Raw genomic sequence first — 27,500 nt, 5'->3', positions numbered from 1 at the left:
ATGTTATGGTTCTGTCTAATAAATCAAATATAATAAACCAACATAAAACAACCAGCGCAAAGCTATGGTTCTGCTTAGTAAACAAAATAAACCAACATAAAACAACCAGCGCGAAGCTATGATTCTGCTTTATCTATATGAAACAAACATAAAACAACCAGCGCGAAGCTATGATTCTGCTTAGTAAACACAAAATACACAAAGTACACACACATAAGACAAACAGTTCTGCTTACAAAAAAAACCTTATATGTTAATAGTGATTGTATTGTTTTCTGTGAATCTGATCAAGCTGTTGTGTCTGCTGAAATGTTTATCGAATATGACTGGGTCTGCTGTAAATACTGTTTTGAGATGTGTTGAAACTGTGTTTTTGAAGAAGTGTATGATATTTATGGTTTTCTTGTCGTAGAGTCCAATGTTCCTTCTTATCCATATGGCTTTCCTGGCTATTGTGAGGATTGTGTTTATGAGTGTTATGTTTTGTTTTGCATGTTTTTTTGTGAGCCCAAATGTCCAGTTCCATTTCCAGTCTACATTCCTGTGTGGTGTGTAATTACAGTGTGTTTTCAGTATTGTTTTGACTAAGTTTTGTAAAGGTATGGTGTGTGTACATGAAAAAAGTAAGTGATCTAAATCTTCTGGTTGGTGATTACAAACTGCACATGTCCGTGAATACTTATCTTTGTTGATCTGGTGTAGTCTGATTCCGGTGTATATTCTTCTGTGCCTTATGTTGTAGTCCATGCTTATTGTAGGAGCCATACATGTAAGTTTGCATATTCACAGGCGTGGTTTGTGTGGGCACACTGCATTGGCACTTTGGTGGAGGGTGTGTCACTGTGGGTTGTACTCCGAGATTATTTCTAACTCCACTCACCTGTTCACCTGCTCGTTTGGCTTAGGACCATGGTGTGGGGTGAATGTCGGAAGTGAAACTCTCTGTTGACCGCTTCGCTTTGAAACATTACATGATGAAATCTGTGTGCTTTGTTTTGTTATCTTTAATATTACGTCTGTAAGTCATTGGAGCTGCATCGCTATGATGAAGTAATAAATGTGACAGAGCCTCGGAAAACAAGAATGGATGTTTATTGTGCGCGTCAACAATTATCTTCCGTATTTAGCCCACTGCGGCTCATTGAACTATTAAGTGATCGCCAGTTTAGCCGCAATATTAGTCAACAGAGACGTCGTTCTGGAGTGTTGATCCACGGAAAGTTTCGTTGATGTTGGATTTCTGGGATCATTTTGGACGCTTCAACCAAGGAAATTGGAGCGCGCTGAGTGGAGCGCATCAGTTCATTCATCGCCAGTGTTTCATTCATTCAGCCACCTGCCGGCCTACTACGGCTCGCTCATTACAGCAGCTGAAATAAGGTATGGCTACACACACATGCTACGCAACAGGTTATTATTTATAAGCTAATCTATTCCCCTGGTAGGCTTTAGCAGTATATCCACAGAAGGTGGTTGTACTGTTTTCTTGTTTTAAAGGAGTTTGTTATTTTCGTGTCATCAATGCGGTTGGAGCCTTTGGCTCGGGAGTAGTTCTTGTATTAAGGCTGCTTGTCTTGTTCAAGACTAACGGTATTTAGGTGCATAAGTACCCACCGCTAGTATGCACAGAAGACTAGGGTGAGACGGATAGTTTAGCTTTCTACTAGGCAGTTTAGGGGGAATAAATTTGACTTATTTGCCTGTTGGTTTATCATTTGGATAATTGCTGTGTGGCCAATGCCTTTTTTCCTCCCCATGTAAAGTGACGTCATTAAAGCGCTGTATGAAGTGATGATGGCATTTGGCTGTGGATGGATTTGGTATTATTATTATTGTTCATTCACAAGTAAATATGGATTCAAGTGGATTAAAGTCTGGTCCTGATGTCAGTCAAAGAGATGAAAATAAAAGAACATCAAGACCTTCTGTGAAAGCATTGCAAAATCAAATTGAAAGACTTCAAGCAGATCGACAAGCTAAAGTTAACAAAATTAAAGTTGCTATAAAGGCAATTAAAGGGCTTATGCAAATTGATGATAATGCTCCAAGTGTCCAGTCTCAGCTTGAAAATGCATGTGTGTTGCTTGAGGACGCAGGCCAACTTCATGAAGCTGTGATTCAGCTGCTTCCTCAAGAAGAACAAGTAAAACAAAACGCTTGGTTTTCGAGCATACTGGTGTATAACAGTGGATTCATGGATGATGTAAAAAGATGGCTTTCTGAGGTAGGTAGGCAAACTAAACAAGGTGCAGCACAGATAGTCACAGGTGACGCTCTGACAATACCCCCTCAGTCACATCCACCTTGTGTTGAACCACTTGAAGCACAAAGTAATGAAGGTCAGTCTTGCGTTCCAAATCCGCCAGAAGATAAGGTGGGAAACTCTGCTGCAATGGATGATGTTCAACCGAATGATAGTGTCTCTAATGTTGCAAGCAGAGCCACAAAGGCAAGAAGCTCAACAGGAAGTAAGTCTAGTGTTTCATCTACCTCATCAGCACGTATTAAAGCTGAGGCAGACATGGCAGCGCTCATTGCTCGCCAAAGGCTGTTGAAGAACAAACATGCATTGGAAGAGCAAGAGGAGCAGCTTAGAAAAAAGAAAGAGCAGCTTGATTTGGAGACGGAAATAGCTGAAACAATGGCTAAAGTAAATGTGTTGAAAGCCTCTGAAGGCTCTAGAGCTTCTGGTGCTAAAGATGGAATGAACTCTTATTTGGAGAGAGAGCAAAGGAAGGCTCCAACTTTGAATGTTGATGCAGAGACATTTGTGTCAGCGGCTGTTGGGCAGCCATCGCAGTATCTTTCAGCAGGTGACCAGCCACAAGTCACATTTTCAAAACCTAAGATGCAACAAGGTAGGATGCATGGTGCACAAGCAGGTCATTGGGTTCAGTCATATGCTGAAAACCCTGCACCTATGGTGCAAAGCAGCACCGATCATGATCGCTTAATAACAGTCTTGGAGAAGCAGAATGAAATTACATCCTTGCTGGTTGAGCAGCAGTCTCTCTCGTTCCTTCCAAGACGGGACATTCAGATTTTTGACGGGGATCCTCTGCAATTTCAAACTTTCCTGATGGCATTTGAACATAGCATTGAAGAAAAGACAGCCAGTGCTAAAGACTGCTTATACTATCTAGAGCAGTACACAAGGGGGCAACCTAGAGAGCTGGTCAGGAGCTGTCAGCATATGTCTCATGATCAAGGATATGCTAAGGCTAAGTGCTTGCTACGAGAACACTTTGGCAATTCATCCATAATCGCTTCTGCCTACATGGATAAGGTTCTCACATGGCCCATGTTGAAATCAGAGGACTTGAAAGCCCTGCTGGCATATAGCCTTTTATTAAGAGGATGTTGCAATGCTATGGGAGAGATTGGGTCCGGGCATGAGTTGGATGTCACTGCTAATATGCAGACAGTCATTAAAAAACTGCCCTATAAGCTCAGGGATGCTTGGAGAAACGTAGCCTGTGATTTACAAGATAAGTTGCATCGCAGAGTGACTTTTCATGATATTGTCGAATTCATTGAAAGGCAAGTAAAAATTGCAAGTGACCCATTATTTGGAAATATACAGGATTCTCTGGCAGTAACAAGGAAGGAGGTGAGAAATGTAAAGTCTCAGCCTTATTCTAAAGCGAAAGGAAGTAGTTTTGCAACTACTGTTGCTACGGTGGACAAAAGGGTCGTGCCTAGCATGAAGAGAGAAAGGGCTTCAGCAGTTGTAAAGGTTTGCTTGTTTTGTGGAGCTGGACATACGTTGGATCTGTGTCGTCTATTGGAAAGGAAGACACATGGTGAGAAGATGTCTTTTCTCAAAGAAAATGGGGTGTGCTTCGGCTGTCTGTGCATTGGGCACAGGAGTAAAGATTGTCGTAAGCGTCTTTTGTGCAAGGTATGCAGTCTGAAGCATCCCACCCTGTTGCATGTCCACTCTAAGGAAAAGGAAACTGATTCAGAGCAAGCCAAAAGGGCGCCAGAGACAGCAAACATGAATGCCTTGATTTCTGTACAAACCAGTGGTCTTACTGGGGCCGGTGAGCGTGATTGCACTCTGTCCATACTTCCAGTGCAAGTGAAATCTAAGAAAGGGGATCAAACATTGATCACTTACGCCTTCCTGGATCCTGGGAGTTCAGCATCATTCTGTACTGAAGCACTCATGAACAGGCTGAATCTCACAGGGAGAAGAACAGGCATTCTCCTACGAACAATGGGTCAGGAGAAAGTGGTGAACAGTCACATGGTTTCAGACTTGGAGGTAGCTGGGTTGGACACAAACTGTTTTTGTGAGCTACCGGATGTATTCACTCAGAAAAGCATGCCTGTTCATCAAGGCAACATTCCTAGGCGGGAAGATCTTCAGAGATGGCCTCACCTTGAACCTGTGAAGATAACAAAAATCGACTCAGGAGTGTACCTGCTGATTGGAACAAATGTCCCCAAGGCCCTAGAGCCATGGGAGGTGGTTCGAAGTGTGGATGGCGGTCCCTATGCAGTCAAAACTTTGTTGGGCTGGACCGTGAATGGTCCTCTCAGAGGAAACTGCAATAGTGACACTGCTTGTGTGCAGTGACATGTCACTGTTAATAGGATTTCTGTTGCAAGGCTTGAAGAATTGTGGGAGCAGCAGACAAAGGCTGATTTCCCGGAGTGTGCCCAGGATGAGCAGCTTGGATTGTCGGATGAAGATCGTCATTTCATGGAGTCAGTCACTAAGTCTGTTACATGGGTTGATGGTCATTACAGTGTCGGGTTACCTTTGAGACGAGATGATGTAAAAATGCCCAACAATAAGACCGTTGCAGAACAACGTGCTCTGAATCTCAAAAGGAGGTTTAACCGAGACCGTTTATTCCATGCTGATTACACCAGCTTCATGAGTGACATGCTTTCCAAGGGCTATGCTGAGAGGGTGCCAGCTGAGGATCTGGATCGGTGTGACGGTAGGGTATGGTATATACCGCACCATGGGGTGTACCATCCTCAGAAGAAAAAGATGAGGGTTGTTTTCGACTGTGGTGCTGCATTCCAAGGGACGTCTTTAAATGCTCAGCTTGTGCAGGGACCTGACCTGACCAGCTCGCTGGTTGGAGTGATAACCAGGTTCAGAAATGAGCCTGTCGTACTTATGGCAGACATTGCTGCTATGTTCCATCAGGTCAGAGTACCAAGTGTTGATGTGGACCTGTTGAGGTTTCTTTGGTGGCCTGATGGAGATCTTGGTCGAGATCTGGTGGAATACAGAATGGTGGCACACCTGTTTGGAGCTACATCCTCTCCTAGTTGTGCAAGTTTCGCTTTAAGGAAATGTGCAGAGGATAACCAGGAACAGTTTAGTCCAAAGGCAGTCGCCACTGTGCTGCATAATTTCTATGTTGATGATTGCCTGGTATCAGTGGGCTCTGAAGAGGAGGCAGTCTCACTTTATGAAGAACTTCGTGCTCTTTCTGCTAAGGGAGGCTTTCAGCTCACCAAATGGACTAGCAACAGACGTGCTGTCCTTGCTGCCATACCTCAACAAGAGAGAGCCATGGAGGTGAAGGATCTGGACTTGGACAATGACACACTGCCAGTGGAAAGAGCATTGGGAGTGCAATGGTGTGTCCAGTCAGATTCATTCAAGTTTCAGATCACGCTCAGGGACAGACCTCTAACAAGGAGAGGCATCTTGTCCACTGTCAGCTCTATCTATGATCCTTTGGGGTTCCTGGCGCCTGTTGTGCTATCTGCCAAAAAGATCCTTCAAGACTTGTGTAGACGACAGCTTGGTTGGGATGATGCTCTGCCAGTCGCCATTGCCCAGGAGTGGATGGTTTGGCTGGAGGAGCTACATCAGCTAGAGGATTTTAAGGTCAACCGGTGCTTGAAGCCTCTTGACTTTGAAGAAGTTGCTTCTGCTCAGCTACACCACTTTGCAGATGCGAGTGAGGATGGCTACGGGACGGTGACATACCTGTTACTGCATGACATCCATGGACAGGTGCACTGTGCTTTTATAATGGGTAAGGCACGTGTGGCTCCATTAAAGTCGATCACCATCCCTCGCATGGAGTTGACAGCTGCAGTGGTTGCGAGCAGAATGGACAAGTTGTGGAAGAGAGAGCTGCAAATGCCACTGCAGGAGTCAGTTTTTTGGACTGATAGTACCTCTGTATTGAAGTACATCAGAAATGAAACTTCAAGGTTCAAAATATTTGTGGCAAATCGGGTCTCTGAGATACATTCTTTGTCCCACTCATCTCATTGGAGATATGTAAATACATCGAGTAACCCAGCAGACTTGGCTTCGAGGGGAGCTAAGGTTGAATCTTTCCTGAAGACTGACACTTGGGTGTCAGGTCCCAAGTTTCTGGTTGAACCTGAAATGAAGTGGCCGCTAAACCCTGATGTCGCTGGAAGGGTTTTTCCAGAAGATCCTGAGGTCAAGACCATCGTCGTGGTGAATGCAGCCCAAGCTAATGAGCAGACTGATGCAATTATGCATTTCATTAACCATTTCTCCTCTTGGGTCCGGTTGAAAAGAATGGTGGGCTGGCTTCTCAGGTTCAAGAGTTTGCTGAGGGATCTTGCTCAATGGAGGAAGCAATTCAAAGCCGTTCGATCTGGTCTGGATAAAGCGCAGCTTGAAAGGAGGCTGCAGGAAGAGATGCAGAATGTCAAGGCTCAGGCTGCAAGAGGGTCTCTCTCGATTGAAGAGTTTGATGATGCAGAAGCGGCAATCATCTGCTTCTGTCAAAGGAAGCGGTTTCCAGATGAGATATCCAGTTTGCAGAGAGGAGAAAGCGTGAAGAGAACTAGTCACCTTTATAGGCTTGATCCTATATTGGAAGAAGGTGTTCTAAGAGTTGGAGGCAGGCTTAGTAGAGCAGCTATGCCAGATGAGGCAAGACATCCTGCTATATTATCCAAGGATCTTCACGTTTCTGACCTTGTTCTCCATCATATACATCATCTGACAGGCCATGGTGGACGCAACCATATACTTTCAAATCTACGTCAAAAATATTGGATTCCTGGTGCCAGCATTGCAATAAGGAAGACTTTATCTAAATGTATTGTCTGTCGTAGATTACATGCTGCTCCGGGACGACAGCGGATGGCAGATCTGCCCCAGGACAGAGTTTCTCCTGATGAGCCTCCATTCAGCCGAGTTGGGGTGGATTGTTTTGGGCCTTTTGAGATTAAGTGAGGAAGGGCTACAGCTAAAAGGTATGGTGTCATCTTTACATGCCTGGCAGTAAGAGCCATACATTTGGAAGTGGCATCATCTTTAGACACTGACTCCTTTGTGAACGCCCTTAGACGGTTCATAGCGAGACGGGGTCAGGTGTTGGAAATGCGGTCAGATAATGGCACGAACTTTGTCGGAGCTTAACGCGAACTGAGGGAAGCTATTGGAAAATGGAATCAAGCACAGATCAATGATGCTCTTCTTCAGAAGGGAGTTAAATGGATTTTCAATCCCCCCTCCGGGTCGCATCACGGTGGAGTGTGGGAGAGGTTGATAAGGTCTGTGAGGAAAGTGTTGAACTCCATTCTGAAAACACAGAACCTGGACGAGGAGTGTCTTCACACGGTCTTTTGTGAAGCTGAGGCTATTATCAACAGCCGTCCTATAACCAAAGCCTCCACCGACCCAAACGACTTGGAAGCGTTAACCCCGAACCATCTTTTGCTTCTTAAGTCCAAGCCTTTATTGCCACCAGGGGTGTTTCAAAGGGAAGACATATATGTTCATCACCGTTGGAGACAAGTACAGTATATGTCTGACTTGTTTTGGAAACGCTGGGTCAAGGAGTACTTGCCACAACTTCAGGAGCGCCAGAAGTGGCAGAGCACTAGACGAAACTTCGTTCCTGGAGACGTGGTGGTCATTGTGGACGATTCTGCTCCTCGCAACTCGTGGCTCACTGGAAGGGTGGTGCATGCTGTTCCTGACAAGGGAGGACTTGTGCGTCGGGTTCGCATCAAGACTAGGAGCAGCTATCTCGACAGGCCCATCACCAAAGTGTGCCTACTTCAAGAAGCGGAGGAGCCATGAAAGGCTGTAGGGACTTTTCATCCTTTGTGGATATGGACAATTTGTATTGATTTGGACACTTGTGCTTGTGAATGGACTCGAATTGAAGACTTTCTGGTTTGAAGGATTATTTGCTAATTGCTACAGATTTGGGTTGTGGGTAAGGAATGTCTTGTATGTGATTTAGCTAACATGTTAATTTTCCAAGTTTGTCTCCTACATGTTAGTAGTGTTGTAATTATTGCTTTAGCATAATTAGGGGCCGGAATGTAGGAGCCATACATGTAAGTTTGCATATTCACAGGCGTGGTTTGTGTGGGCACACTGCATTGGCACTTTGGTGGAGGGTGTGTCACTGTGGGTTGTACTCCGAGATTATTTCTAACTCCACTCACCTGTTCACCTGCTCGTTTGGCTTAGGACCATGGTGTGGGGTGAATGTCGGAAGTGAAACTCTCTGTTGACCGCTTCGCTTTGAAACATTACATGATGAAATCTGTGTGCTTTGTTTTGTTATCTTTAATATTACGTCTGTAAGTTATTGGAGCTGCATCGCTATGATGAAGTAATAAATGTGACAGAGCCTCGGAAAACAAGAATGGATGTTTATTGTGCGCGTCAACAATTATCTTCCGTATTTAGCCCACTGCGGCTCATTGAACTATTAAGTGTTCGCCAGTTTAGCCGCAATACTTATTGTCTTGCTGTCCATTAGTGGTGTGTCCAAAAAAGTCCATATTGAAGAGATGTCCATGTCCGGGTATGATGTTTTCCAGTGTTTTTCTGCTGTGGGGGGCCTTTGAATATGTTGGATGAGCAACCGGTACCAGGTCCTTGTTTTTATTCCCTTTAAGTCATTTTCCTTGTCCTTTATTTTGTGCTGGAACTGGGGAAGGGCGGCTCCGTTTCCCCTCTCTTTTTGTTTTAAAAGGTCACGCCATGTAGGGTCAAGGGCTTGTTCAAATTTCCCCTTTAGTTTTCTTACATTTTCTTTTCTATAATTAACCTTCTTTGTTTTCAGTTTCTCACACACTAAATTGACGTTAAAAGACCCGCTCCCATCCACTACATCACCCACCCTGGTCAACCCAGCGGCTCTCATAGGGCCGCTGATTAGAACCCTTCCCCCACACATGAAAAAAGGACAGTCAAGGAGAGGTAACTGCAGCACATGCTCTTTATTACTGCACTTAGGCCAGAGGTGGGGCAGAATTTTGTCCCATGCCTCAAGTACCTCCTGGTAGAAGCCAGGTAGGCGGCTCCTGGCCATCCCGGGGAGGAGGGCGCACAGGTTGTACGCGTCTCTCTCCCCGTAATCGGCCAGGTAGCTCGCCATCCAGTCCTCCCAGGGGTACTGCCGTTCCAAGTCAAGAAAATTCCTAATAATTTTGACCCTGAGTGCGTCTTTTTTTGCACTGATGTCAATTAGTCCTAGACCCCCCTCCCTTTTATTAGAAATTAGCACACTGTGAGCAATCGAATTTCCCTTTCCTCTCCATAGGAAGGAGGAGATTGCTGCTTTCAGTGAATTTAGGGCCCATTGCGGCAGCTCACAGGTTCCCAAAATGTGATTGATTTTTGACAGTATCAGAGCATTAACTACAATTACCTTTCCTTTCAATGTCAAACCCCTACTCTTCCATAAATTTAAAATATTCTGTATTTTCCCTAAAACTTCCCTCCACCCTCTGTCCCTATCCTCACCCTCGTGCCCCCCTATATACACTCGCAGTATCTTCCTGCACCCATTGTTCACACAAAAACCCCATTTATTTACAATGTTTTGATCCTGTCCTAATGTTCCTAACTCTGATTTGTGAATGTTGATTTTGGCTCCTGATGCTGCACTGTATGTTTTGAAGTGATCTAAAATTCTGTCTATACATTCCCCTGATTTAACTGTGATGGTTATGTCGTCTGCATACTGGGTTATTTTAACTGTTCTGTTTGCTGGTGTGTTTATTCCTAAAATATGTTTGTCTTGTAGTATTGCTTGTGCTAGTGGTTCTGTTACTATACTGTAAAGCAGGGCTGACAGAGGGCAGCCCTGCCTTACTGATCTTCCTATCCTAAAGCTATCTGTTAAAAACCCATTACATTTAATTACACTCCGAGCATCTGTATACAATAATTTCACCCATTCAATAAACCCGTCACCATAACCCATTTTCCCTAATACCTTGAACAGAAAATTGTGCTCCACCCTGTCAAAAGCTTTTTCTAAGTCTATTGTGAGCAAATGGCCCCCCTGTACCTTCATCCCTCTTACTGTGTCTCTGATTGTGTGTAATGAGTCCTGTATATCTCGGTTTGGGATGCTATATGCTTGATTTGTGCTAATTACTTGATCTAATGTTTGTTTCAGTCTATTTGCCAGTGTTTTTGTCAAAATTTTGTAATCTGTGTTTAGAAGGCTTATGGGTCTGTAGTTGCTTATGTTGTTCCTGTCTCCTTTGTTCTTATATATTAAAGTTATAATACCTTTTGTCAATGATTCTGGTGTCCGTTTATTGTCCTGAATTGCTTGATAGAGGTCCAGCAACAGGGGGGCCATCTGCTCACTGAAAGCCATGTAGAAGTCGGCCGTTAGGCCGTCACTTCCTGGACTTTTGTTTTTGTTTAGATTTTTGATTGCGTTTTCTATTTCTTTTATCGTTAATTTGCTATCACACCACATTTTATCTTCCTTGTTTATCTTCCTGTCTATGTAAGAGATTATTTCTTCAGTTTTCCTTATATCGCTGCCTTCTTTTTTGAACAGGTTTTTGTAGTATTCTGTTATGATTTCGAGTATTTTTATCTTGTCTTTTTGGATGTTATTGTCTTTATCTTTCAGTTCTTCAATTATGGTTTTCTTCTGTTTTTGTTTTTCTAGCCCCAAAAAAAACGCTGTACATTTTTCCCCCTCTACTAAATTTTGAAACCTGCATCTAATTGCTGCCCCTTTGCATTTTTTTCTTTCTATATTATTTAATTGATTTTTATATAATTCATACTTCCCACAGTCTCTATTCCCTTGGTTATCTAGTAATATCAGTTCATCTTCTAGTTTCTTCCTGATGTTTTGTTCTTCCTGTTTTTCTTTCCATCTTTCCTCTTTACTAAAATTAATACTTAATCTTTTGATTCTTTCTTTTACAGTATCCCATTTTCCTATATAATTATTATCTATTAGCATTTCTGTTCTTGCATAATTCAGTATTTTTTTTATTTTTTTTATATATACTGGGTTTGATAGGAGACTGGAGTTAAGACACCAGGAGCCTCCTCCCCTGATCTCTCCCACTGTCCCCAGCTGACACACCACTGTGGCGTGGTCGCTCCAAGAATTGAAAGAATAAGATACTCTTTTAATTTGCTTAATTGTATCAGTTGCAGCCAGGCATAGGTCAATTCTTGATTGTTTTAGCTTCCCTTTTACTATCTGCCTCCTGGAAAATTCTCTTTTAAATTTGTTTTCTATTCTCCATATATCTAATAAATTATAATTGTGCATTAATTCATATAATGTGAATCTACTCATATCATTTTTATATACATTATTAACTGAGATATCGGCTTTTGATAACACAGTATTAAAATCTCCTATGATTATTGTTCTATTATTTATCCATCTACCTAATTTGTTAAACATTTCTTTCCTCTCCTTTTCACAGTTACTGGCATATATATTAATTATTCTCATGGTACTATTATTTTCTATCATATCTATAATTAATATTCTACCTTCATTATCCTTATATATTAGTTTACTATTTTCTATCATATTAGTATTTATTATAGTAGCTATTCCACATGATTTATTAGTGCCATTATTATAATATATTTCCCCTTTATATATCTTTGTTGCTGCTTTTAAGCTGTCCTCATCCCATCTTGTCTCCTGGAGACATAGGACATCGCAGGCTGGATTACTTAATATATTTTTCATCCTGCCACAAGTGCGGAGACCATTGATGTTCAGGGAGTGCAGCAGCAACATTGTAACAAAAAAATGTTTTTTAAACACCTAGTTTATTCATCGTTCTTTTTTCTTTCTTCCTTTTCTTAGTTCTAGCGGCTATAGTAGAAGTGTGCTGCTTCCTGATGCTCTGGATGGTGGCGACGTCCATCTCAGAGTCACCGTCTGATTCCCCCTGCTGAGTCGGGGAGGTCGAGATCGGCGCTCTGGGGGGTGCGGCTGCCGCCTGCTGCAGATCGCTCAGAGTCTCCCCCACGTCCATCGATTCCAGGGCAATGGACGGCTCCGGCCCCTCCGCGAGCCCGTTTCCGCCCTTGCCCTTTCCTCTCTCTCGGGTACCAGAGTTTACACCCAGCCCATCTCTGCTCTCGACCAGCTTTGTGGCCAGGCTCTGTGCGGCTTTGGCGAGGCTTGTAGCCCTCCGCTGGGGGAGACCCTCTCTGTCAGCCGCTTCCACGGTGCCGCTGCCCCCCTCACCGGCCTCTTCTCATTCCTCCTCCTCCTCACTCATGTCCTCCGCCTCTGTTGACGGTGCCTCCGATCCGGACCCCGCCACAACATCAGACTCACTGTAATTACAGCTACATTCCTCCATCAGGTTGCAGCACACCTCACATTTTTTAATCTTTTTTTGTTGGCTGCTGCACTCCCTCGCATAATGTCCCTGGACTCCGCACTTGTGACAGGAGAACTCCGGACAATCTCTCAGGATGTGCCCCGGCTGGAGGCACATCCTGCAAACTTTTGCTTGTCTGTCGTGTATCACACGGAAGTATTCAGGTCCCATTACAGTTTCAAACCGCGCTGAATACGGTAACGATTGCACCTTGTCATTAAATTTAACTTTTAAAAACCTCGTCCCGTCCGCTACTTGTGTGCCCGGCCACATCCTCCTTCTAATAGCGGATGCAGCCGATACACCCCATCCCTCAAGCTTTTGCATGATTTCATCGTCTGTGATATACGCAGGTAAGTTTAGAAATGAAACCATTAACTCATCATTACAAAGGTTTTTTACTAAAATGCTTGTGTTACCTATTTTGAAACCGTCTAGGAGCCGCTCCTTCCCCTTGGCATGAGACATAGTTATCTCATACGTCCTGGCACCGGTCGCTCTGCAGGCAATAAGCCCCCCACACAGAGCTCGGATGGCTCTCATGAGCTCCAGCACCGGGACCTCGTCTTGTCCGGTCACTTCCAGGCTCGCTGTTAATTCCCGATCGTAAGTATTCCCAACTGCGTGCTTTGTTGTTCCTTGTCGCTGCTGTCTCTCACCAACTGCTCCAGTCTCTCTCTCCTCTCCGCCGCTCGCCTCTCGCTCGCCCGCCGCTGCTGCTTTCTCTCTCTCTCCCGCCGCTGCTCTCTCCCTCTCCGCCGCCGCTCTCGGAGCTCCATGGAGTCCCGGTCTGGTCCGATCTCCATCTCCGCTCTCCCTCACGGCTCCTCCGGTCTCGCTCCTCCGTCCTCTGCCCGTTGCAGCTGTCATTGCTGCTTGCCGCTCTCTCTCCTCTCTCTCTCCTCTCGCCGGCGCCGTCATCGCTGAATCAGCTGTTCCCGTGCTCTCTTCGCTACTTTTTTTTTCCAACCTCTTTCTTCTGATTCTCTGTTCTTTTGTTTCGACCACTTCCCACTCATTCATTTCTTTCTCCGCTACAACTTGACTTATTTTATGTCCGTGATCCATTTCCGTAATTAATGAGCCATTTCCCGCTTCCGTCACCATTAAATCCGTCCGAGAAAACATGAGAAAAAAAACTCAAATAAGCCTCCCCCGAACAGTAAAACTGCCGGGGGGAATGTCCAAACAAATAAACAAACAAAGGATGCACGGAAAAGTAAGATGTAATGAAAAAAGAAAGAAGAATGAAATAAGGGAAGTAGAAAGAAAAAAAAACAGAGGTCCGCGATCCTCTCTCCTCTCTCTCACACAGGTATTGCCGACTCACGTTTGACTCACGCATGCGTGTTCAGAGTGGTATGGCCGTAAGCGAGAGGGAGCGCGACAAATACCCTCTTTAAACATGACGATCATGTCCTTCATGCACGAAGCTACGTGTTTATGTCTAGCGCAGGAGCCTTTCCTTTTCAGCGTTTGCTTGTTGCTTTGGCTCTCAACATGTCAACTTTGTAACATTTTAATACAAAAGTGTCTTTACATTGTGATCTGTGCTGTCCCGTCCCCAAAAGTGCAGCCAGGTGCAGAGTAACAGGTTGTTGAAGCAGGAGCAGCAGCGTCCTCTGCTGATTGCAAAGAGATGCCAAAAAGCTTCCAGCACCTGGTATTCCCAGGCGGTCTCCCATCCAAGTACTAACCAGGCCCGACCCTGCTTGGCTTCCGAGATCGGACGAGATCGGGCGTGTTCAGAGTGGTATGGCCGTAAGCGAGAGGGCGCGCGACAAATACCCTCTTTAAACATGACGATCATGTCCTTCATGCACGAAGCTACGTGTTTATGTCTAGCGCAGGAGCCTTTCCTTTTCAGCGTTTGCTTGTTGCTTTGGCTCTCAACATGTCAACTTTGTAACATTTTAATACAAAAGTGTCTTTACATTGTGATCTGTGCTGTCCCGTCCCCAAAAGTGCAGCCAGGTGCAGAGTAACAGGTTGTTGAAGCAGGAGCAGCAGCGTCCTCTGCTGATTGCAAAGAGATGCCAAAAAGCTTACAGCACCTGGTATTCCCAGGCGGTCTCCCACCCAAGTACTAGCCAGGCCCGACCCTGCTTGGCTTCCGAGATCGGACGAGATCGGGCGCGTTCAGAGTGGTATGGCCGTAAGCGACAGGGAGCGCGACAAATACCCTCTTTAAACATGACGATCATGTCCTTCATGCACGAAGCTACGTGTTTATGTCTAGCGCAGGAGCCTTTCCTTTTCAGCGTTTGCTTGTTGCTTTGGCTCTCAACATGTCAACTTTGTAACATTTTAATACAAAAGTGTCTTTACATTGTGATCTGTGCTGTCCCCAAAAGTGCAGCCAGGTGCAGAGTAACAGGTTGTTGAAGCAGGAGCAGCAGCGTCCTCTGCTGATTACAAAGAGATGCGAAAAAGCTTACAGCACCTGGTATTCCCAGGCGGTCTCCCATCCAAGTACTAACCAGCCCCGACCCTGCTTGGCTTCCGAGATCGGGCTCGTTCAGAGTGGTATGGCCGTAAGCGAGAGGGAGCGCGACAAATACCCTCTTTAAACATGACGATCGTGTCCTTCACGCACGAAGCTACGTGTTTCTGTCTAGCGCAGGAGCCTTTCCTTTTCAGCGTTTGCTTGTTGCTTTGGCTCTCAACATGTCAACTTTGTAACATTTTAATACAAAAGTGTCTTTACATTGTGATCTGTGCTGTCCCCAAAAGTGCAGCCAGGTGCAGAGTAACAGGTTGTTGAAGCAGGAGCAGCAGCGTCCTCTGCTGATTGCAAAGAGATGCGAAAAAGCTTACAGCACCTGGTATTCCCAGGCGGTCTCCCATCCAAGTACTAACCAGGCCCGACCCTGCTTGGCTTCCGAGATCGGACGAGATCGAGCGCGTTCAGAGTGGTATGGCCGTAAGCGAGAGGGAGCGCGACAAATACCCTCTTTAAACATGACGATCATGTCCTTCATGCACGAAGCTACGTGTTTCTGTCTAGCGCAGGAGCCTTTCCTTTTCAGCGTTTGCTTGTTGCTTTGGCTCTCAACATGTCAACTTTGTAACATTTTAATACAAAAGTGTCTTTACATTGTGATCTGTGCTGTCCCCAAAAGTGCAGCCAGGTGCAGAGTAACAGGTTGTTGAAGCAGGAGCAGCAGCGTCCTCTGCTGATTGCAAAGAGATGCGAAAAAGCTTACAGCACCTGGTATTCCCAGGCGGTCTCCCATCCAAGTACTAACCAGGCCCGACCCTGCTTGGCTTCCGAGATCGGACGAGATCGGGCGCGTTCAGAGTGGTATGGCCGTAAGCGAGAGGGAGCGCGACAAATACCCTCTTTAAACATGACGATCATGTCCTTCATGCACGAAGCTACGTGTTTATGTCTAGCGCAGGAGCCTTTCCTTTTCAGCGTTTGCTTGTTGCTTTGGCTCTCAACATGTCAACTTTGTAACATTTTAATACAAAAGTGTCTTTACATTGTGATCTGTGCTGTCCCCAAAAGTGCAGCCAGGTGCAGAGTAACAGGTTGTTGAAGCAGGAGCAGCAGCGTCCTCTGCTGATTGCAAAGAGATGCGAAAAAGCTTACAGCACCTGGTATTCCCAGGCGGTCTCCCATCCAAGTACTAACCAGGCCCGACCCTGCTTGGCTTCCGAGCTCGGACGAGATCGGGCGCGTTCAGAGTGGTATGGCCGTAAGCGAGAGGGAGCGCGACAAATACCCTCTTTAAACATGACGATCATGTCCTTCATGCACGAAGCTACGTGTTTATGTCTAGCGCAGGAGCCTTTCCTTTTCAGCGTTTGCTTGTTGCTTTGGCTCTCAACATGTCAACTTTGTAACATTTTAATACAAAAGTGTCTTTACATTGTGATCTGTGCTGTCCCCAAAAGTGCAGCCAGGTGCAGAGTAACAGGTTGTTGAAGCAGGAGCAGCAGCGTCCTCTGCTGATTGCAAAGAGATGCGAAAAAGCTTACAGCACCTGGTATTCCCAGGCGGTCTCCCATCCAAGTACTAACCAGGCCCGACCCTGCTTGGCTTCCGAGATCGGACGAGATCGGGCGCGTTCAGAGTGGTATGGCCGTAAGCGAGAGGGAGTGCGACAAATACCCTCTTTAAACATGACGATCATGTCCTTCATGCACGAAGCTACGTGTTTATGTCTAGCGCAGGAGCCTTTCCTTTTCAGCGTTTGCTTGTTGCTTTGGCTCTCAACATGTCAACTTTGTAACATTTTAATACAAAAGTGTCTTTACATTGTGATCTGTGCTGTCCCCAAAAGTGCAGCCAGGTGCAGAGTAACAGGTTGTTGAAGCAGGAGCAGCAGCGTCCTCTGCTGATTGCAAAGAGATGCGAAAAAGCTTACAGCACCTGGTATTCCCAGGCGGTCTCCCATCCAAGTACTAACCAGGCCCGACCCTGCTTGGCTTCCGAGATCGGACGAGATCGGGCGCGTTCAGAGTGGTATGGCCGTAAGCGAGAGGGAGCGCGACAAATACCCTCTTTAAACATGACGATCATGTCCTTCATGCACGAAGCTACGTGTTTATGTCTAGCGCAGGAGCCTTTCCTTTTCAGCGTTTGCTTGTTGCTTTGGCTCTCAACATGTCAACTTTGTAACATTTTAATACAAAAGTGTCTTTACATTGTGATCTGTGCTGTCCCGTCCCCAAAAGTGCAGCCAGGTGCAGAGTAACAGGTTGTTGAAGCAGGAGCAGCAGCGTCCTCTGCTGATTGCAAAGAGATGCCAAAAAGCTTACAGCACCTGGTATTCCCAGGCGGTCTCCCATCCAAGTACTAACCAGGCCCGACCCTGCTTGGCTTCCGAGATCGGGCGTGTTTTTTTTTTTTTATCTTTTATTATCAAAAAATATAGCACAATCTGTATTTACAACACAATCCATTTGACAGGACATACTTTTATCAAAAACATGGCATTACACACCCTTTAAGTGTATAAATAAAACCCCATCCTTTACCATAAAGAAACCGTAGCCTTAATAACACTACGATCAAAAAAAAAAAAAATAAATAAATAAATAAATAAATAAATAAATAAATAAAAAATTAATTAAATTAATTAAATAAAATCAATCAATCAATCCATCAATCAATCAATCAAACAATCAATAAATAGATAAAGTAAACAAGAACACAATCCATACTTTTCCATGACTCACCTATCAGAGCATAGACTCTAAACAAAAACACTAACATAAACCACAAGTTTCCCTCATTCCCTGCCTTCATTAAAGTGTTGTGTCTTGTGAAATGTTTGTCAAAAGTGTCCTTGTCTGCCCTATAAATTGTTCTAATATGTGCCTTGAGTGTGTTTTGAAAAAGTTTCTTTACATTGACTGTTTTTTGTTCAAATAGTTTGTAATTCCTATTTATCCATATTGTTTTCCTTGCCAGCGCTAGGATTGTGTTGATCAGTGTGTTATTCTTCTTTGGATGTTTTCCTGTAATTCCAAATAACCAAGTCCATAACCAGTCCGTATTGTTGTGTATTTTTAAATTGCAATGTTCCTGTAAGATTGATTTTATATATAACTGTAACTGCTTTGCTTCTATGCATGTTTGAAATATGTGTTCAATGTCCTCTGGTTCTTGTCTGCATATTGTGCAAGTCCTCGAGTATTTCTGTTTATTGATTTGGTGCAAGATAATTCCAGTGTAAATCCTTCTGTGTCGAATGTTAAAGTCCAGGTTTCTTGTCATGCCGTCTATTAGTGGTATGTCTATATTTGTCCATATTTTTTTAATTTCTTTTAAAGGGTATTGTTTTTCCCAGGTATGTTCTGCAGTAGGTGTCCTTTTGATTTTCTCTACTAGCAACCTGTACCATGTCTTCGTTTGGACATTTTCCAGTCTTTTTCTGTTGTCCTTTTCTATGTATTCCAGTTGGGGAAGAGCAGCTCCAATACCTTTTTTATTCCCTTTTAGCAAACCTCGCCACACAGGGTCAAGGGTTTGTTCAAATTTCTCTTTCAGTTTTCTTATGTTTTCTTTTCTATACATTATTTTTCTCTCTCTCATTCTTTTGCATATCAATTCAACATTAAAATCTCCTCTCTCATCGATCACTTGATCTACCCTCGTTAGCCCAGCCTCTCTCATCGGACCGCTGATCAGAACTCTCCCCTCACATACAAAGAAGGGACTGTTCAAGAAAGGTAATTGCAGCACATGCTCTTTATTACTGCACTTGGGCCAGAGGTGGGGCAGAATCTTTCCCCAAGCCTCAAGTACCTCCTGGTAGAAGCCAGGCAGGCCATTCCTGACTTTTCTGGGGAGGAGCAAGCACAGATTGTATGCGTCTTTCTCCCCGTACTCGGCCAGGTAGCTGGCCAACCAGTCCTCCCAGGGGTACTGCCGGTCCGGATCTAGAAAATTCCTGATAATTTTAACCCTGAGTGCATCTTTTTTTGCACCTATGTCAATTAATCCTAAGCCCCCCTCCTTTTTATTAGCAATTAACACTCTGTGAGCTATCGAATTTCCCTTTCCCCTCCAAAGGAAGGAGGAGATTGCTGCTGTCAGCGATTTAAGTGCCCATTGCGGCAGCTCACAGGTTCCCATTAAATGATTAATTTTTGACAGTATCAGAGCATTAACTACAATTACCTTTCCTTTCAGTGTTAAACCTCTTGCTCTCCACAAGTTTAAAATCCCTTGCAATTTCCCTATCATTTCCCTCCACCCTCTGTCCCTAGCCTCACCCTCATTCTCTCCTATATATACTCCTAATATTTTCCTACACCCATTGTTTACCCTAAATCCCCATTTATTTACATAGTTATTCACCCTTCCAAGTTGACCTATTTCAGATTTGGTTATGTTTATTTTTGCTCCTGATGCTTTGCTGTAAGTTTTGAAATGTTCCATGATTTTGTCTATGCATTTACCTGATTTGACTGTTATTGTAATGTCATCTGCGTATTGAGTTATTTTAATAGTACTGTTTTTGGGTGTTTGTATTCCTGTTATTTCTTTATCTTTAATTATCGCTTGAGCTAGTGGCTCTGCCACTATGCTATATAGCAGGCCTGACAGCGGACATCCTTGCCTCACCGATCTTCTAATTTGAATACTGTCTGTTATCATTCCATTGCATTTTATTACACTTTTGGCGTTTTTGTACAATAACTGTATCCAATTTATAAACCCTTGTCCATATCCAAATTTCTCTAATACTTTATAAAGAAACTGGTGTTCTACTCTGTCAAATGCCTTTTCAAGGTCTATTGTTAGCAGAAGCCCCCCCTGTGCTGTCATTCCTCTTACTGTATCTCTTACTGTAGCAATTGAATCTTGGATGTTTCTACTGGGTATGCTGTAGGCCTGATTTATACTAATTATTTGATTTAATGTCTGTTTTATTCTATTGGCCAAGGTTTTGGTGAGTATCTTGTAATCTGTATTTAGCAGGCTTATTGGTCTATAGTTGGATATTATGTTTCTTTCTCCTTTATTCTTATAAATTACTGTAATCATACCTGTAGTGAAAGATTTTGGTGTTTTTTGTTGTTCTTGCATTGTATGGTAGAGGTCGAGCAACAGGGGGGCCAGCTGTTCCTTAAACCTGATGTAAAATTCTGCTGTTAAGCCATCAGATCCTGGACTTTTATTCTTGTTTAAGTTGTCTATTGTCACTTCTATTTCTTTTAATGTTAATTTGCTGTCACACCATTCTTTATCCTCCATGTTAATTTTTTTGTCTACATATGATAATATTGTTTCTGTTTTTTCATTGTTGCTTCCTTCTTCTTTGAATAAATTCGTATAGTATTCTTTAATAATTTCTAGTATCTCTATTCTATCTGTGTGTATGTTATTGCTTCTATCTTTCAATTCTTCTATTATAGTTTTATTCTGTTTTTGCTTTTCCATCCCCAGAAAAAAAGCTGTGCACTTCTCCCCATCTACCAGATTTTGAAATCTACTCCTAACTGCAGCCCCTTTACATCTTTCCCTTTCTATATTATTTAATTGATTTTTATATAATTCATACTTTTCACAGCTTCTATTTCTTTGGTTATCTATTAATATCAGTTCTTCTTCTAGTTGCTTTCTGATGTTCTGTTCTTCTTGTTTTTCTTTCCATTTTTTCTCTTTGCTATAATTGATACTTGCTTTTTTGATTCTTTCTTTTATATTGTCCCATCTTTCTATATAATTATTATCTATTTGCATTTCTGTTCTAGCGTAACTAAGTAAGTTTTTGATTTTTTTGACATATGCCGGGTCCATCAGGAGGCTGGAGTTGAGGCACCAGGTTCCTCCTCCCCTGATCCCCCCTGCAGAGTCCAGCAGACACTCCAGAGTTGCATGATCACTCCATGTATTAAATTTGTACGTTGTTTTGTTAATTTTCTTAATCACTTCTGAGGCCGCTAAACATAAGTCTATTCTTGATTGTCTTAATGTACCCTTTACCACCTGTCTTCTTGAGAATGTTCTTTTTAAAGGATTCTGTATTCTCCATATATCCATCAAGTTGTGATTGTTCATTAATTCATATAATGCTGTTCTACTGATGTCATTTTTATATACATTATTTACAGATATATCCGATTTTGTTAACACTGTATTAAAGTCCCCAACTATTACAGTTTTGTTATTTACCCATCTTCCTATTTTATTAAACATCTCTTTCCTTTCTTTTTCACAATTATTGGCATATACATTGATTATTCTATATATAATATTATTTACTGTTATATCTATAATAAGTAATCTACCATTATCATCTTTGTGTACTAATTTACTATCATTTATGTTGTTATTCTTTATTAACGTTGCAACCCCACTTGACTTGCTAGTGCCATTATTATGGAAGATGTTCCCATTCCATATATTTGTTGCTGCCTCTACACTGTTTTTGTCCCACCTTGTTTCTTGAAGGCAGAGTATATCGCCTTTTATCCCCTCTAGAATGGCAGTCATCTTGCCACAAGTGCGCAGTCCGTTTGCATTGAGGGAGTGCAGCAACAGCATTGTGAAAAAGAAAAGTGGTGTTAACTCTCTATCTTAATCATTATTCTTTTCCTTTTTTGTCTTTCTTTCTCTTTTTATTAACTGTGTTTTTATTGAAGGTGTGCTGCTTTCTGATGTTTTTAATTGTAGCTAAGTCCATTTCGGAGTCACTATCAGATTTTCTTTGTGGGGGGAGTATAGAGGATATCGCTGAGGCCGGTAGATCGCAGCATGCGGCTGCCGCCGGCTGCAGATCGCTCTGGGTCTCCTCTACTTCCATCTCTTCCGGGGCTAAAGGCGGCTCCGGTCCCTCTTTGAGCCCGTCGCCGCCCCTGCCCCTTTCTTTCGCGTACAGGCCGGTGTCAAGACTGAGTCCGTTCTTGCTCGAACCCAACCTCACACTCCGGCTCTGCACCGCTGTTTGAGAGCCCAGGACTCTCCGTGAGACGGGATCCTCACTGCCAGCCTGTTTTGCGGTGCCACAGCCCCTCACTCCGGCCTCCCCCTCCTCTTCCTCATTACTCATATCCTCCTCCTCACTATATAAAGCCTCCGATCCAGACTCTGCTACTGCTTCTGAATCGCTGTAGTTACAATTACATTCCTCCATAATGTTGTAGCACACCTCACACTTTTTATTTCTCCTCTGCCTGTTGCTGCACTCCCTAGCATAATGTCCCTGAACTCCGCACTTGTGGCATGAGAACTCCGGGCACTCTCGCAGGATGTGCCCTGGTTGAAGGCACATCCTGCAGACTTTAGTTTGCCTATCATGTATAACCCTGAAGTATTCAGGACCCATGGCAGTTTCAAATCTCGCAGAGTATGGCAGTGACTGTACTTTATCTGTAAACTTGACTTTTAGGAAACGGGTACCATCTGCTACTTGTGTCCCTGGCCACATTCTCCTCCTAATGGAGGAAGCTGCCGAAACTCCCCATCCCTCTAGCTTTTGTAATATTTCCTCATCTGTTACATAAGCCGGTAAGTTTAAGAAAGAAACCATTAATTCATCGTTACATAGATCCTTTACAAAAATGCTACAATTACCTATTTTGAAGCCATCAAGGAGTCGTTCCTTCCCCTTCACATGTGACATTGTGATTTCAAAGCTTCTGGCACCGGACGCTCTGCAGGCTATCAGTCCACCACACAGAGCCCTGATGCATCTCATTAGCTCCAGCACCGGGACCTCGTCCTGCCCGGTGACCTCGAGACTCACGGTTAATTCCCGATCATATTTGACTCCCGTCACTTGCCTCGCATCTTCTCTCTGTTGTTGATGCTGGTGCTGCTGCTGTTTTTCTCCCGCTGTTCCTTCCGCTTTCCCTTTCTCCCTCTCAGCTCCGCCGCTCGCCTCTCGCTCACCCGCCGCTGCTGCTTTCTCTCTCTCTCCCGCCTCTGCTCTCTCCCTCTCCGCCGCCGCTCTCGGAGCTCCATGGAGTCCCGGCCTGATCCGATCTCCATCTCCGATCTCCCTCACGGTTCCTCCGGTCTCGCTCCTCCGTCCTCTGCCCGTTGCAGCTGTCAGTGCTGCTCGCCGCTCTCTCTCCTCTCTCTCTCCTCTCGCCAGCGCCGTCATCGCTGAATCAGCTGTTCCCGTGCTCTCTTCTCTACTTTTTTTTTTCAAACTCTTCCTTCTGACTCTCTGTTCTTTTGTTTCGACTACTTCCCACTCATTCACCTCTTTCTCCGCTACATCTTGACTTATTTTATGTCCGTGATCCATTTCCGTCATTAATGAGCCATTTCCCGCTTCCGTCACCATTAAATCCGTCCGAGAAAACATGAAAAAAAAACTCAAATAAGCCTCCCCCGAACAGTAAAACTGCCGGGGGGAATGTCCAAACAAATAAATAAACAAAGGGTGCACGGAAAAGTAAGATGTAATGAAAAAAGAAAGAACAATGAACTAAGGGAAGTAGAAAAAAAACAGAGGTCCGCGATCCTCTCTCCTCTCTCTCACACAGGTATTGCCGCCTCTCGTTTGCCTCACGCATGCGTGTTCAGAGTGGTATGGCCGTAAGCGAGAGGGAGCGCGACAAATACCCTCTTTAAACATGACGATCATGTCCTTCATGCACGAAGCTACGTGTTTATGTCTAGCGCAGGAGCCTTTCCTTTTCAGCGTTTGCTTGTTGCTTTGGCTCTCAACATGTCAACTTTGTAACATTTTAATACAAAAGTGTCTTTACATTGTGATCTGTGCTGTCCCGTCCCCAAAAGTGCAGCCAGGTGCAGAGTAACAGGTTGTTGAAGCAGGAGCAGCAGCGTCCTCTGCTGATTGCAAAGAGATGCCAAAAAGCTTACAGCACCTGGTATTCCCAGGCGGTCTCCCATCCAAGTACTAACCAGGCCCGACCCTGCTTGGCTTCCGAGATCGGACGAGATCGGGCGTGTTCAGAGTGGTATGGCCGTAAGCGAGAGGGAGCGCGACAAATACCCTCTTTAAACATGACGATCATGTCCTTCATGCACGAAGCTACGTGTTTATGTCTAGCGCAGGAGCCTTTCCTTTTCAGCGTTTGCTTGTTGCTTTGGCTCTCAACATGTCAACTTTGTAACATTTTAATACAAAAGTGTCTTTACATTGTGATCTGTGCTGTCCCGTCCCCAAAAGTGCAGCCAGGTGCAGAGTAACAGGTTGTTGAAGCAGGAGCAGCAGCGTCCTCTGCTGATTGCAAAGAGATGCCAAAAAGCTTACAGCACCTGGTATTCCCAGGCGGTCTCCCATCCAAGTACTAACCAGGCCCGACCCTGCTTGGCTTCCGAGATCGGGCGTGTTCAGAGTGGTATGGCCGTAAGCGAGAGGGAGCGCGACAAATACCCTCTTTAAACATGACGATCATGTCCTTCATGCACGAAGCTACGTGTTTATGTCTAGCGCAGGAGCCTTTCCTTTTCAGCGTTTGCTTGTTGCTTTGGCTCTCAACATGTCAACTTTGTAACATTTTAATACAAAAGTGTCTTTACATTGTGATCTGTGCTGTCCCGTCCCCAAAAGTGCAGCCAGGTGCAGAGTAACAGGTTGTTGAAGCAGGAGCAGCAGCGTCCTCTGCTGATTGCAAAGAGATGCCAAAAAGCTTACAGCACCTGGTATTCCCAGGCGGTCTCCCATCCAAGTACTAACCAGGCCCGACCCTGCTTGGCTTCCGAGATCGGACGAGATCGGGCGTGTTCAGAGTGGTATGGCCGTAAGCGAGAGGGAGCGCGACAAATACCCTCTTTAAACATGACGATCATGTCCTTCATGCACGAAGCTACGTGTTTATGTCTAGCGCAGGAGCCTTTCCTTTTCAGCGTTTGCTTGTTGCTTTGGCTCTCAACATGTCAACTTTGTAACATTTTAATACAAAAGTGTCTTTACATTGTGATCTGTGCTGTCCCGTCCCCAAAAGTGCAGCCAGGTGCAGAGTAACAGGTTGTTGAAGCAGGAGCAGCAGCGTCCTCTGCTGATTGCAAAGAGATGCCAAAAAGCTTACAGCACCTGGTATTCCCAGGCGGTCTCCCATCCAAGTACTAACCAGCCCGACCCTGCTTGGCTTCCGAGATCGGACGAGATCGGGCGTGTTCAGAGTGGTATGGCCGTAAGCGAGAGGGAGCGCGACAAATACCCTCTTTAAACATGACGATCATGTCCTTCATGCACGAAGCTACGTGTTTATGTCTAGCGCAGGAGCCTTTCCTTTTCAGCGTTTGCTTGTTGCTTTGGCTCTCAACATGTCAACTTTGTAACATTTTAATACAAAAGTGTCTTTACATTGTGATCTGTGCTGTCCCGTCCCCAAAAGTGCAGCCAGGTGCAGAGTAACAGGTTGTTGAAGCAGGAGCAGCAGCGTCCTCTGCTGATTGCAAAGAGATGCCAAAAAGCTTACAGCACCTGGTATTCCCAGGCGGTCTCCCATCCAAGTACTAACCAGGCCCGACCCTGCTTGGCTTCCGAGATCGGACGAGATCGGGCGTCTTCAGAGTGGTATGGCCGTAAGCGAGAGGGAGCGCGACAAATACCCTCTTTAAACATGACGATCATGTCCTTCATGCACGAAGCTACGTGTTTATGTCTAGCGCAGGAGCCTTTCCTTTTCAGCGTTTGCTTGTTGCTTTGGCTCTCAACATGTCAACTTTGTAACATTTTAATACAAAAGTGTCTTTACATTGTGATCTGTGCTGTCCCGTCCCCAAAAGTGCAGCCAGGTGCAGAGTAACAGGTTGTTGAAGCAGGAGCAGCAGCGTCCTCTGCTGATTGCAAAGAGATGCCAAAAAGCTTACAGCACCTGGTATTCCCAGGCGGTCTCCCATCCAAGTACTAACCAGGCCCGACCTGCTTGGCTTCCGAGATCGGACGAGATCGGGCGTCTTCAGAGTGGTATGGCCGTAAGCGAGAGGGAGCGCGACAAATACCCTCTTTAAACATGACGATCATGTCCTTCATGCACGAAGCTACGTGTTTATGTCTAGCGCAGGAGCCTTTCCTTTTCAGCGTTTGCTTGTTGCTTTGGCTCTCAACATGTCAACTTGTAACATTTTAATACAAAAGTGTCTTTACATTGTGATCTGTGCTGTCCCCAAAAGTGCAGCCAGGTGCAGAGTAACAGGTTGTTGAAGCAGGAGCAGCAGCGTCCTCTGCTGATTGCAAAGAGATGCGAAAAAGCTTACAGCACCTGGTATTCCCAGGCGGTCTCCCATCCAAGTACTAACCAGGCCCGACCCTGCTTGGCTTCCGAGATCGGACGAGATCGGGCGCGTTCAGAGTGGTATGGCCGTAAGCGAGAGGGAGCGCGACAAATACCCTCTTTAAACATGACGATCATGTCCTTCATGCACGAAGCTACGTGTTTCTGTCTAGCGCAGGAGCCTTTCCTTTTCAGCGTTTGCTTGTTGCTTTGGCTCTCAACATGTCAACTTTGTAACATTTTAATACAAAAGTGTCTTTACATTGTGATCTGTGCTGTCCCCAAAAGTGCAGCCAGGTGCAGAGTAACAGGTTGTTGAAGCAGGAGCAGCAGCGTCCTCTGCTGATTGCAAAGAGATGCGAAAAAGCTTACAGCACCTGGTATTCCCAGGCGGTCTCCCATCCAAGTACTAACCAGGCCCGACCCTGCTTGGCTTCCGAGATCGACGAGATCGGGCGCGTTCAGAGTGGTATGGCCGTAAGCGAGAGGGAGCGCGACAAATACCCTCTTTAAACATGACGATCATGTCCTTCATGCACGAAGCTACGTGTTTATGTCTAGCGCAGGAGCCTTTCCTTTTCAGCGTTTGCTTGTTGCTTTGGCTCTCAACATGTCAACTTTGTAACATTTTAATACAAAAGTGTCTTTACATTGTGATCTGTGCTGTCCCCAAAAGTGCAGCCAGGTGCAGAGTAACAGGTTGTTGAAGCAGGAGCAGCAGCGTCCTCTGCTGATTGCAAAGAGATGCGAAAAAGCTTACAGCACCTGGTATTCCCAGGCGGTCTCCCATCCAAGTACTAACCAGGCCCGACCCTGCTTGGCTTCCGAGATCGGACGAGATCGGGCGCGTTCAGAGTGGTATGGCCGTAAGCGAGAGGGAGCGCGACAAATACCCTCTTTAAACATGACGATCATGTCCTTCACGCACGAAGCTACGTGTTTCTGTCTAGCGCAGGAGCCTTTCCTTTTCAGCGTTTGCTTGTTGCTTTGGCTCTCAACATGTCAACTTTGTAACATTTTAATACAAAAGTGTCTTTACATTGTGATCTGTGCTGTCCCGTCCCCAAAAGTGCAGCCAGGTGCAGAGTAACAGGTTGTTGAAGCAGGAGCAGCAGCGTCCTCTGCTGATTGCAAAGAGATGCCAAAAAGCTTACAGCACCTGGTATTCCCAGGCGGTCTCCCATCCAAGTACTAACCAGGCCCGACCCTGCTTGGCTTCCGAGATCGACGAGATT

General features: G+C 44.8%; 15 non-coding genes and 2 pseudogenes across 15 annotated transcripts; all 17 read right to left on the bottom strand.

The window, feature by feature from the left end:
• Positions 1-14,254: 14,254 nt before the first annotated feature.
• On the bottom strand, positions 14,255-14,373 carry LOC130165770 (5S ribosomal RNA). Its single transcript, XR_008826982.1, has one exon. It is a non-coding gene; the product is annotated as a 5S ribosomal RNA (ribosomal RNA).
• A 275-nt stretch (positions 14,374-14,648) lies between these two features.
• On the bottom strand, positions 14,649-14,767 carry LOC130165744 (5S ribosomal RNA). Its single transcript, XR_008826958.1, has one exon. It is a non-coding gene; the product is annotated as a 5S ribosomal RNA (ribosomal RNA).
• Positions 14,768-15,037: 270 nt separating this feature from the next.
• Positions 15,038-15,146, bottom strand: LOC130165838 (5S ribosomal RNA; annotated as a pseudogene).
• A 270-nt stretch (positions 15,147-15,416) lies between these two features.
• On the bottom strand, positions 15,417-15,535 carry LOC130165752 (5S ribosomal RNA). Its single transcript, XR_008826965.1, has one exon. It is a non-coding gene; the product is annotated as a 5S ribosomal RNA (ribosomal RNA).
• A 270-nt stretch (positions 15,536-15,805) lies between these two features.
• On the bottom strand, positions 15,806-15,924 carry LOC130165842 (5S ribosomal RNA). The gene has a single exon (XR_008827024.1). It is a non-coding gene; the product is annotated as a 5S ribosomal RNA (ribosomal RNA).
• A 270-nt stretch (positions 15,925-16,194) lies between these two features.
• On the bottom strand, positions 16,195-16,313 carry LOC130165746 (5S ribosomal RNA). Its single transcript, XR_008826959.1, has one exon. It is a non-coding gene; the product is annotated as a 5S ribosomal RNA (ribosomal RNA).
• A 270-nt stretch (positions 16,314-16,583) lies between these two features.
• LOC130165840 (5S ribosomal RNA) lies at positions 16,584-16,702 on the bottom strand. Its single transcript, XR_008827023.1, has one exon. It is a non-coding gene; the product is annotated as a 5S ribosomal RNA (ribosomal RNA).
• Positions 16,703-16,972: 270 nt separating this feature from the next.
• LOC130165834 (5S ribosomal RNA) lies at positions 16,973-17,091 on the bottom strand. The gene has a single exon (XR_008827022.1). It is a non-coding gene; the product is annotated as a 5S ribosomal RNA (ribosomal RNA).
• A 6,804-nt stretch (positions 17,092-23,895) lies between these two features.
• Positions 23,896-24,014, bottom strand: LOC130165730 (5S ribosomal RNA). The gene has a single exon (XR_008826944.1). It is a non-coding gene; the product is annotated as a 5S ribosomal RNA (ribosomal RNA).
• A 275-nt stretch (positions 24,015-24,289) lies between these two features.
• Positions 24,290-24,398, bottom strand: LOC130165826 (5S ribosomal RNA; annotated as a pseudogene).
• A 275-nt stretch (positions 24,399-24,673) lies between these two features.
• On the bottom strand, positions 24,674-24,792 carry LOC130165728 (5S ribosomal RNA). Its single transcript, XR_008826943.1, has one exon. It is a non-coding gene; the product is annotated as a 5S ribosomal RNA (ribosomal RNA).
• A 275-nt stretch (positions 24,793-25,067) lies between these two features.
• On the bottom strand, positions 25,068-25,185 carry LOC130165790 (5S ribosomal RNA). Its single transcript, XR_008827001.1, has one exon. It is a non-coding gene; the product is annotated as a 5S ribosomal RNA (ribosomal RNA).
• A 275-nt stretch (positions 25,186-25,460) lies between these two features.
• Positions 25,461-25,579, bottom strand: LOC130165749 (5S ribosomal RNA). The gene has a single exon (XR_008826962.1). It is a non-coding gene; the product is annotated as a 5S ribosomal RNA (ribosomal RNA).
• Positions 25,580-25,854: 275 nt separating this feature from the next.
• Positions 25,855-25,972, bottom strand: LOC130165798 (5S ribosomal RNA). Its single transcript, XR_008827008.1, has one exon. It is a non-coding gene; the product is annotated as a 5S ribosomal RNA (ribosomal RNA).
• Positions 25,973-26,241: 269 nt separating this feature from the next.
• On the bottom strand, positions 26,242-26,360 carry LOC130165822 (5S ribosomal RNA). The gene has a single exon (XR_008827021.1). It is a non-coding gene; the product is annotated as a 5S ribosomal RNA (ribosomal RNA).
• A 270-nt stretch (positions 26,361-26,630) lies between these two features.
• Positions 26,631-26,748, bottom strand: LOC130165772 (5S ribosomal RNA). Its single transcript, XR_008826984.1, has one exon. It is a non-coding gene; the product is annotated as a 5S ribosomal RNA (ribosomal RNA).
• Positions 26,749-27,018: 270 nt separating this feature from the next.
• On the bottom strand, positions 27,019-27,137 carry LOC130165811 (5S ribosomal RNA). The gene has a single exon (XR_008827020.1). It is a non-coding gene; the product is annotated as a 5S ribosomal RNA (ribosomal RNA).
• Between the last annotated feature and the right edge of the window lie 363 nt (positions 27,138-27,500).

Source organism: Seriola aureovittata, chromosome 24, assembly GCF_021018895.1.
Source record: "Seriola aureovittata isolate HTS-2021-v1 ecotype China chromosome 24, ASM2101889v1, whole genome shotgun sequence".
Taxonomy (NCBI): domain Eukaryota; kingdom Metazoa; phylum Chordata; class Actinopteri; order Carangiformes; family Carangidae; genus Seriola; species Seriola aureovittata.
This window is presented reverse-complemented; position numbering and strand designations above follow the sequence as displayed.